Source organism: Triticum aestivum, chromosome 7D, assembly GCF_018294505.1.
Source record: "Triticum aestivum cultivar Chinese Spring chromosome 7D, IWGSC CS RefSeq v2.1, whole genome shotgun sequence".
In the NCBI taxonomy this organism is placed as follows: Eukaryota; Viridiplantae; Streptophyta; class Magnoliopsida; order Poales; family Poaceae; genus Triticum; species Triticum aestivum.
The window spans coordinates 2,861,528-2,871,809 of NC_057814.1; the positions used below are offsets into that span (position 1 = coordinate 2,861,528).

The following is a 10,282-nucleotide window of genomic DNA, read 5'->3' on the forward strand; positions in this document are numbered from 1 at the left end:
CCCTCCACGTAGGATGTGTCTCACCCGTACCACCTTTTATAAATCTTTTATATAAAACGCTACATACTGAATGAGGATACATTCCTCGTAGAACAACTGTAGCATAAAGTTCTGGCATTGGTAATAAATACTCCCTCCGTGTTATGTCGTGGCGTGAGACACATAAATAAATTAGTAAAAAAGGCTTTGTTGGTGAAATTTTGGCAAATTCCCGTGAATGTGGGAGGACGGAGTCGGCTTCTAGAGATGAACAAATTCTAGTGGTGTGGTTACTTGTTGCTAGATTCTTTGGGACATTCTTTTTATGAATTTCACTTTCTTACTTAGTTAGCGGTTGCCTTTCTATAGTATACAGGGTGCATGTGCGCGCGCGACAGCTTCCGCTAGTTGATTGTACTTTTGGTTGTGTGTGTATTTTAGACGTTGTTTCAGCGCGAGATAGAGGTGGAGGCAGAGTCAGGGGAACAGAGGGGCCGATCAGTGCTTCGCTGGGTGCCATGAGACCCCTTATTGGGAAGCTGGACATGCTGCTGCTAGATCCCCCACCGGGATGTTCCTCTACGGAGGCCATGGACGGGACGTGCCTCCTCAGAGATGAGGTTGAAAAGATAAGCTCCTACCTTGATGACCTGTCAGAGCTGACGGATCCTCCTCTGAAAGCCATGTGCTGGATGAATGAGGTGCGTGACCTGTCTTATGACATGGAGGATTACATCAACAGCTTAATATTTGTTCCCAACAATAACAAGACCATCAGGACCCTCCGCGAATTGTCCACACATGTCAAGCCACCCAGGACTCAGGTTATAATTGCGGAAACGCTGTTAGAATTCAGGATGTATGTCCAGGAGACTATTGAACGGCACCATAGGTACAATCTCCTTTCTTGCAGGACCTTGAGGCATAGGTTTGTGTCAATGGGCCCTATGCTTCTTCCAACCGCACATGTAGTGACTGATGACATAGTAATTGATGGCCGGATGAACGAATTTATCAACTCACTGGCTAACGATAGGGACCAGCAACTTAAGGTGTCATGTCTTCTTGGATCTGCTTGTCTTGGAAAAACCACACTTGCGGAAGTGTTGTACAACAAATTTGGTAAGAATTACAGTTGTCGAGCTTTCGTTCGGGTGTCCAAGAAACCTGATATGAAAAGAGTTTTCCATGACATGCTCTGGCAAATCCAGCGGCAACGTCCCTCACGGCATTGCAAGGAAGTTGAACTCATTGACAAGATCAAGAAATATCTGCAAGATAAAAGGTAGTTTTGTTCTTGTTCATACAAAACAAAACTAGAACTCTTACACATGTTGTTTAACGTAATATGACTTAACTATTTGTATTCAGGTATTTGATTGTTATTGATGATGTATGGGCTGCATCAGTATGGGATATTATAAATCATGCTTGTCCAAAAGGTAATCATGGCAGCAGATTAATAACAACTACTCAGGTTGAAGGCGTTGCGTTAAAATGTTGCTGTTATCAACCAGAGTATGTTCTTGAGATGAAACATCTAGATGATGACCACTCTAGAAAGCTTTTCTTTAACAGACTTTTTGGCTCTGAAAGTTATTGTCCTGAAGAGTTCAAAGAGGTTCTAAATGATATTGTTGAAGTATGTGATGGTCTGCCGCTAGCTATAATCAGCATAGCTAGTGTTTTAGCTAGCCAGCCTGCCATGCCAACTGATCTATTGAAGTACATCCATCAGTCGTTAAACTCTTGTTTCTTGGCATCAGAAAGAATGAGACAAGCACTGAATCTTAGCTTCAATAATCTTCCTCATTATTTGAAGACATGCTTGCTATATCTTGTTATGTATCCAGAGGGATACATATTCTGCAATGATGATTTGGTGAGGGAATGGGTGGCAGAAGGTTTTATCGATACAATGGAACGGCAGGACAGGTTGAAAGTTGCAGAGCGCTATCTCAATGAACTTATTTGTAGAAGATTAATCCATCCTATACGTATCAACCACAACAATGAGGTCTTGTCCTGTGCAGTTCATGATGTGGTATATGATTTTATTGCATCCAAATCTGCAGAAGAGAATTTCATTGTGTCAATAGACTGCAGTCAAAAGAACGTGATACTTTCTAATAAGGTCCGTCGACTATCTCTCCTCTTTGGCGATGCAAGATATGCCAAGACACCCATAAACATCAGGAAGTCTCAAGTTCGGTCACTTGCTTATTTTGGATTATTCAACTGCATGCCTTGTATCAGAGATTTCAAGCTTCTTCGTGTTCTAAACCTTCAACTATCATTTCATGGCGACTCTTCTTGTGACCCTGTAGACCTTGCTGGGATTTCAGAACTGATTCAACTGAAATATTTTAAGATTGGATGCGGTTTCTATATAAAACTGCCAACCGATGGGCTAAAATGTTTGCAAACACTAGATATTACAGATGTGGTAGTCATTAGGTCATCAGTGGACATCATTCTCCCAAAATTGTTGCACCTCAGTCTGCCTTTCGCAAGAAGTTTGTTGTATTGGAACGGCATTAAGTGGATTCTAGGAGGAGCTGGCGGACTGAACTCCTTGGAGGATCTTCATCTTACCGTTTCTTCTACAGATTCCAATGATCTGGAGAGAAACATCAAATCTTTGGGTCATTTAATCCAACGACATCAAAACTTGAGAACTGTAGTAATGACCCATGGTTCCAAGGTTAAAAATAGTGTGGTTAGTAGTACTACAAAATTAATCACCACCAAGCCATCCAAGGAGGTGATTAATTGTAGAGCGCCACTTCTCCAGAGATTTGAATGCTCACAGGCTAGCGGCCTAAGTGGGCTAAAGAACTTGACAACCTAGTTATTTTGAAGATTGCAGTGAAAGAACTTCACATGATTTGTGTTGATATTCTCAGGGAATTGTGTGCCCTCACTGCTCTATCTCTGTATGTGCGAAGCCAGGGCACTAAAAAGATCATCTTTGACAAGCACGGGTTCTCAGCTCTCAAATACTTCAAGTTGAGGTTCACGACTGGGGTAGCTTGGATAAACTTTGAGAAGGATGCAATGCCTAGTCTCTGGAAGCTCAAATTAATTTTCAATGCCGTCCCCCGAATGAACCTAAAACCATACTTTCTTTGGACTCACTCCGACCGGCACGAACTATATAAGCGGGGTGATGCACTGATCAGCATCGACCATATGCCAGGTCTTAGAGAGATCTATGCAAAATTTGGTGGTGCAGCTGCTGATGTAGAGTATATCAAGAGTAAGAGGATCGGCATTAGTAATGATCCAAGCAATCCTGAAATCAACATGCAATGGGTAGAGGACCAAAGCAGAAATCAGAAACAGCAAATGAATGAGATTCTGGAGATAGACTTTGCAGATGTAACATTGGATAGAGCAGCTGCTGAAAGGTGCCTACTTCCTCATTTACATGGAGTTCAATTAATCTGATTTAATTATTTGTGTTCTGACAAAGCTAGATAAATGGTTGTTGTGATCTGGATGTCTAGGTCACCAGAGTCTGTGCATGAATTCACACTCGATGAGATCATGTCCGCCACCAGCAACTTCGCCAATGCACACTTCAACAGTGACCACTACAAGAAAAGGAACCTCGACAAGACATTCTGCCGCCCCGGCATCTACAAGGGCTTCTTTGAAAACAGAAAGGTCGTTGTCAAGTGCTTCAACAAGTTCAGTGGCGACCATGAGTGGCTGGTACGTTCGTATCTTTGGTGTCCCTGTCTAATCCCGCCAGACATTTCAATCGCCAGCCACAACAGCTTTTCAGTAACCAATCTCAACAGCTGGTCGATGAGACAGAGCTGGAGTGCCTCGCAATGGTGCATGATCCTCATCTAGTGAAGCTGCTTGGCTTCTGTGACTACGACAATCACAGGATGCTCGTATACGCTGACATGCCCACGGAAAGCCTCAAGGACCACCTTTCCAACGGTGGTATGATGCGTGATTTGGATTCCTTTGTTTAATTAGTAGCATATATGTGTGCCAAACTTGCATGATTATGTATGGCCGCAGATACACAAGGGTCGTCATCAACAAAACGTCAAGAGGAACAGCTACCATGGTTAACGCGTCTCAGGATCGCCATTGGAGCGGCCAAGGGCCTGGCTTTCCTACACGAGGCGGACAAGCCGATGATCCACGGTGATTTCAAAGTCTCCAACATTCTGCTTGGCTCGGTGAGTTTAACCTATACCTGTTCTTGGCTCGCCGCACATGTGGCGGTATCTTCTTGCTGACCACCTCATATAGGGTGTAAATGTGCCAACAATGATGGTCCCTTTTGCAATAGTGACAACCACTCATGGTCATTTCCCACCTCTTCCTAGTTTACTTTGGAACCCCAGAATTTATACATGGTTGAATCCAAGGCGCATACCAAACATGCAATGACAGCATCCACAACATAACAGCCAGATGTGTTCCTGAAGTTCAGCAGTCAACCCCTACATCCTCAGGGAGTTGGATCACCCGCTAATTACCCTGTCAGGCCTACACAACTTTTTTTACAATTGGATGTAGTTACACACATGTGTGTTTCATATGTTCTAGATAGTATCTATCGTACTGAAGCATATGTATACCTAGTACGTAGTATGTAAGAATATTTAGGTAGTGTGTGTGTCTGCATATATAGTATTTTTAGGTAGTATATATAGTATGTTTAGCATACTTTTTATATACACAAATAATGTATTTTGCAAAGATATCCAAATTGTGGCCGGTCTGCTTGTTTACTCGGGGCTGCAGCCCAGTTGCTTAGTGGTTTGCTTCTAGGTCTACCCAATCTTGGTTAGACCTTGCTCTATTAACCATTAGGACTCAATTGGATTTTTTTTTTCATGTAGCTAACTTTGGAGTATCTTAGATGTAGCATAGGAACATATTAATAATAATAAAATAATATAATAACTATCACGTGATAGTATATGAGACGTGTCTATGTTTTGACGCATAATTTTTTGTAATGGTTAAACACCAAGATTTCTGGTGTTGTTTCGGTAAAACAGTTTACGGTGCACCCCGGTAAGGAAGAGAAACGAGAAAAAAATGACTATGGTTTGACCTCAAGTCCATCTTCTGCTGCGTTCATCTCGATGACTAGGCACCAATTTGAACCTAATATTCGCAAACACTACTTTAGCACCCTACCAAATGTTTTGGTCCGTCTTCGTGTTTTGTGTGTACGCATGTCTCGTTGCTACCACTGGGTCGCGCCTCTGGTGTTCCAGTCAAGTATCCTGGGTAGTTAGCCCACACCTTCTCAACTCCAACTGTAAAGAATTACATATGACATTGTTCGAGGGAATGGTAAGCACTCTGGCTCCTAAGAGATCATGTAATCACAAACAGTGCCTACTTAGACAGTTGGTCACGTGTATAGATTTAGATAGGAGAAATAATTGCTTACGAGTGATTGGAGCAACATAATTGGTCTTAGCTATTCTTTAGAAAATCTGTTAAATAGAAACGTTGTTTTCTTATTGTGGGTTTTTCGTTATAATCCATGTTTTTTTTACCAAAGTTCAAGGAGTCCTAGCTAAGGTATACAACCTGAAAAGGCAAACCTAAAATTATAAACAAGGATATTTATGACATGTCGGCCCCACTAGTAAAAAGAGGCGGTAAAAGGGAGCATGTTAAAATTTGCCTTACAACAATCCCTACTTAGTATCTTCATCAGGTATTGACTCATGAGCCCAGGACTTAATTAAATTAGTTAAACATTTTCAATGGTTGGAGGAGCGGGATTGACATTTGTCGTGAACAATGATATATAAACAGGGGTCTAAATGGCATGAGTCAGAACCTGGTTTTGTATAAATTCTCCTAGCTTTGCACTTTTTTGTCTGCAGAAAACTTGTGATTCAGAGTGATTTTGAGGTGCTTAAGCCTGATTAAGTTAGGGATAGTTTATTGCGTTATGAAAGTTAGTGGACAAATGATTCCACCAGACAAGTTTATGGACCGCTAATGCAACTACCACCTTCGAATCGATTGTTGGTGGCATTTACCGATCTGTCAAGGGCACCTCTTGATGTGCTATAAGTATTGCACATCTAACTGACTCAATCAAACATAAAAAGGAAAAAAAAGGAAAAAATGACTCACACAAATCTCCGCATAAAATCAATGAGCACTTAGATACGCAATACTTATCGCACAACTAGATGTGCTTTAGCAACACTAGTTGCTAGGATATTTTTGTTCACCGTTTGTGTGATATAATACTTTTCAGGACCGCAAACCGAAGCTGTTTGGCTTTGGCTTCCCGAAAGACTATCCAGGGGCCAAAACGGCCGAAAGCGACGTGTACAACTTCGGTGTGGTGCTCCTAGAGCTTCTGGCTGGGCGATCTGTTGTCGATGAGAAGCGATTTGTTATGGAGTGGTCATGTGCCTACCCCCCGTTCAAGGAGGACAAGCTGATTGATATCATTGACCCGAGCCTTGAGGGGGAATACTCGTTGTCGGCAGCGTATAGCACTGTGGAGATCGTGAGTCAGTGCCTGAACAGCATGCCCAAGGAGCGGCCATCTATGCGGGACGTCGTGGAAGCGCTTGAGCCCCTGCTCAACCTTGGCGACAATGACAAGGCCGAGGATGTAAATTGGGAGGTTTCTTCCTTATATCCCGCGTCATGGGACCACCATCATGAATTCCAACGGGACGAGCTCATGTTGGCCACCAGCCACTTCTCAGCGGAAAACATTCTCGGCAAGGCTGACTACGGCCACATCTACAAGGGTGCAATCAACGGCAAGCTCTTGGTGGCCGTCATGAAACTCCATCCAGACTACAATCGCCACAGGCTTAAACCAGAGGGAGGGCTGGTACGTTCTTCAGTGTTCCCCTTCAATCATGCCTCAGCTGGAAACATCAGCTCAATTATTAATTAATTTCATTTCATTTCATCTGTCGAAGCTGTGGTGTTTTGAGAGATTGCGCCATCCTCATATCCTGAGTCTGCTGGGCTACTGCAACCAAGACGGGCACGGTATACTCGTCTATGAGCACATGCAGAGGGGTAGACTCCTGAACCACATCTTGGAGACCAGTAAGTGTACATGATGATTTCGATTTTATATTGGTCATTAAAGCAAGAGTGCATGCATGGTTCATATCCTAACAGCGTGTGCATGATTGTATGGCTCCAGATCGCATTGGGTCAATACCATGGTTATCACGGCTCAAGATCGCCGTTGGAGCAGCTAAAGGTCTGGCTTACCTGGAGGACGAGCGGAAGATCTATGCTCCCTTGGACGACGAGCGGAGCATCTACTATAGTGGTTTCAAAGCTTCCTGCATTATGGTTGACTCGGTAAGTTTCGCATCAACTGGTCAGTCATACCATATCCCAGTCTTTCATCATAATTAAAACACCCACTACTGCACATCACAATCATTGTTCCATAGTTCACGGAAGGAGCAATGCTGGACTCACGAGTAGGCTTTTTCCAGACTTCACGGAGTAGCAAATATGGAGGATTAGGATTGGATTTAGGGGGTAGGAAGGGCCCACCCCGCTGAAAATGGGGCGGTCTCAGTCGACTGAGATTTAAACAGGTCCCACTCAAGTGACATAACATGCAAGAAATAAAATTGAAAAGAAAATTTTGCATGGCCCTCTATATAAGATCTCATGAGTATGCAATCGACGAAGTCTCATTCGACTGAGACTTTTTTTTAGAAAAGGAGGAAGACCTCCGGCCTCTGCATCCGGGCGATGTATGCAACCACTTTATTAATTATTCACATAAGACCTTACAAAGAAATACAACAGTAAGTCTGAATCCACCGTCTAGTCAGCATATGTCGCTACTCCTATCCAATTGATGAAGGGGTGCTGATAGTCCGGGCCTAATACCACAGACCTCGCAGCCAAGCCTGACGCCAACCGTGTGCTGCCTGTGCATATTTATATACACACAGGGCCTAGGCACCTACCACTAGCTGTTCCAATCAAAACTAACTTTAGACACACCCAATCTGATTTTGATAGACTAGCTAACACGGCAGGCTTTATCACTGCCTATCAAACTTAGCAACTTTACTTGGACATGCTAAAAGCAAGATTGTTTCTAACAGTGGGGACCCTTATGTTGGTTTTATATCCACAGGATCATACAGCGAAGCTGTTTGGCTTTCAATTGGTGAAGGAGAATCCACAGGACAAGGCGAGTGAAAGCGATGTGTACAACTTTGGTCTAGTGCTCCTACAGCTGCTGGCCGGGGGGGCATCAATCAACGAGAAGCGACTGCTTCTGAAAAAAAATCCGGTGAAGTGGTCGCGTTCCTCTCTCAATAAGTACAATCTGCACCGAATCATGGACCCTAGACTGGAGGGGCAATACTCATTTTCGGCAGCTTCTAGCACTGCAACCATCGCACGCCGGTGCCTGCAGGACAAGGAGCGACCGTCGATGCGTGACGTAGTGCTAGCCCTTGAGCCGCTGCTCAGCGATGGGCGTCACTCAAGGGCGGTACGGTGGACACCCTCGTTGTTACTCGGCCGATATGGTGCTGTAAAAGGGAGAGGCAAAGCTAAGCATGGTAAGGAGGTGGAAGAACCAACAACGGGGGCTTCTTCCGTCACTCTTCCCGGCACACTGAACTCGTGAAAGAAGCATCGATCAGGGAGCACGGCCACACAAGACCCATTTAACCTACTACTATACATCAGCTTTTTATGCTTAATTCTCCTACCATACACAAGACCCATTTAACAACGGGGGCTTCTTCTGTCACTCTTTTGTGTCCAAGATTGTTGAGATTCTGTTTTCTTTTCGAGATTGGATTGTTCAGATTCTGAAGAACAAATAAAGCATATTCATTTTGTCCTAGTAGATCATCCTGTTAAAACATAATCATATTGTGCAGACCATTGCATTGTGTCACGACTCGCCCAATTCTGAAAGCAACAGAAACCCTAAACGTACAGAGCGCTTACAAATCAAGCCGCCATGACCCGACCTCGAACTCTGCCCACTCCGGGTTTTGCGGGCGGGCAACCTCTCCGGCGACCCGCGCCTTCTTATTTGGTGCTCTCTGCTCTCTCGAGTATCGACTCAGAGTTGTCCTATGCCCTTCAGGAGACCAAGGCTGAAACAGAGTACATCTTGAAGAAAAAACAGGCGGAAGCAGAATAGCTGCGCATCAATCGAGCCTATGTAATCGGCGCCAATCGCGGCGCAGATTGGACGGCCGTCATGCTGCCTCTGCTGTCTTTTTGCCAAAAAAAAAAAGGTGACTCTGCTCTCAAGTAGTATTAGTAAATAAGTCTGTGTGTTAGCAAAATACTTTCCTGATGGTGACATTCTTAAAGCTGAGCCGGTCAAGGGATAAGCTATGTGTGGACAAGTATTTTGTAAGGAATAGAGATTCTGAAGGAGGGGCTCCATCTCATATGGAGAATTGGTGATGGCACTAATGTCAAAATCTGGGAAGATCCTTGGATCCCCAAAGGTGTCCAACATCACACCAAGGTCAGGGGATACTTACCCGTGTGTCAGACCTTATTGATCCTATCACAAGCACTTGGTATCCTGCACTAGTGGAAACTTGCTTCCATCCGGATCATTCCCATTTGCGAGCAAACAAGCGACTTCTTAGCATGGCATTTCGACAATAAGGGCCTTTCTCCTGTAAAGTCGGCATACAAAGTTGATGTTGCTATGTTAAAAAGAGATGCAAGCAGACAACAGGGACAAAGCTCAGTTCCTGACGAGAGAGATGCAGATATGTTTGGGGCAATTTGGTGTACCAGATGCCCACCCAAAGTGCATCACTTTCTTTGGAGACTTGCCCACAACAGCCATCCCATGTACATGGACATCAGTAGGAATGGAATCAAGCTTGACATATGCGGACGGTACTTTGAAGATGGTGGACATCTTTTTCTGCAATGTTAACGAGTGAAACAGGGCTGGAGAGCTGCTGTTAGAGGTGGTCAGACTGAAGCTTGCAAGTCTGAATTAGGCAAAGGAAGCTGTCCATGCGGTGCCGAAACTACCAGATAAGCAGAAACTACTGCGTATTGCACTCTTATGGTCCTGGTGGAAGGAGCGGAACCGAGGAAACCACGGGGAACGCAGACTGAGCACGGACGAATTTCAGTTTGCCGTCAGCCGCCATGTCGATGAATGTGAAGAGTATTGAATTCTGAATATCTATTATTGCCTCCAAGGGCTGTTTATATAAGATACAAAACTTGGGAGCCAAGGATAGTAGAGATAGATTACAACTTGAACTACCAAATACATAAACCGAATATATACTCT

At 44.0% G+C, this 10,282-nt stretch overlaps 1 pseudogene; it reads left to right on the top strand.

Moving 5' to 3' along the window:
• The first annotated feature begins 569 nt into the window (after positions 1-569).
• LOC123168008 (uncharacterized) overlaps positions 570-10,282 on the top strand; it is an 11,833-nt pseudogene continuing 2,120 nt past the window's right edge.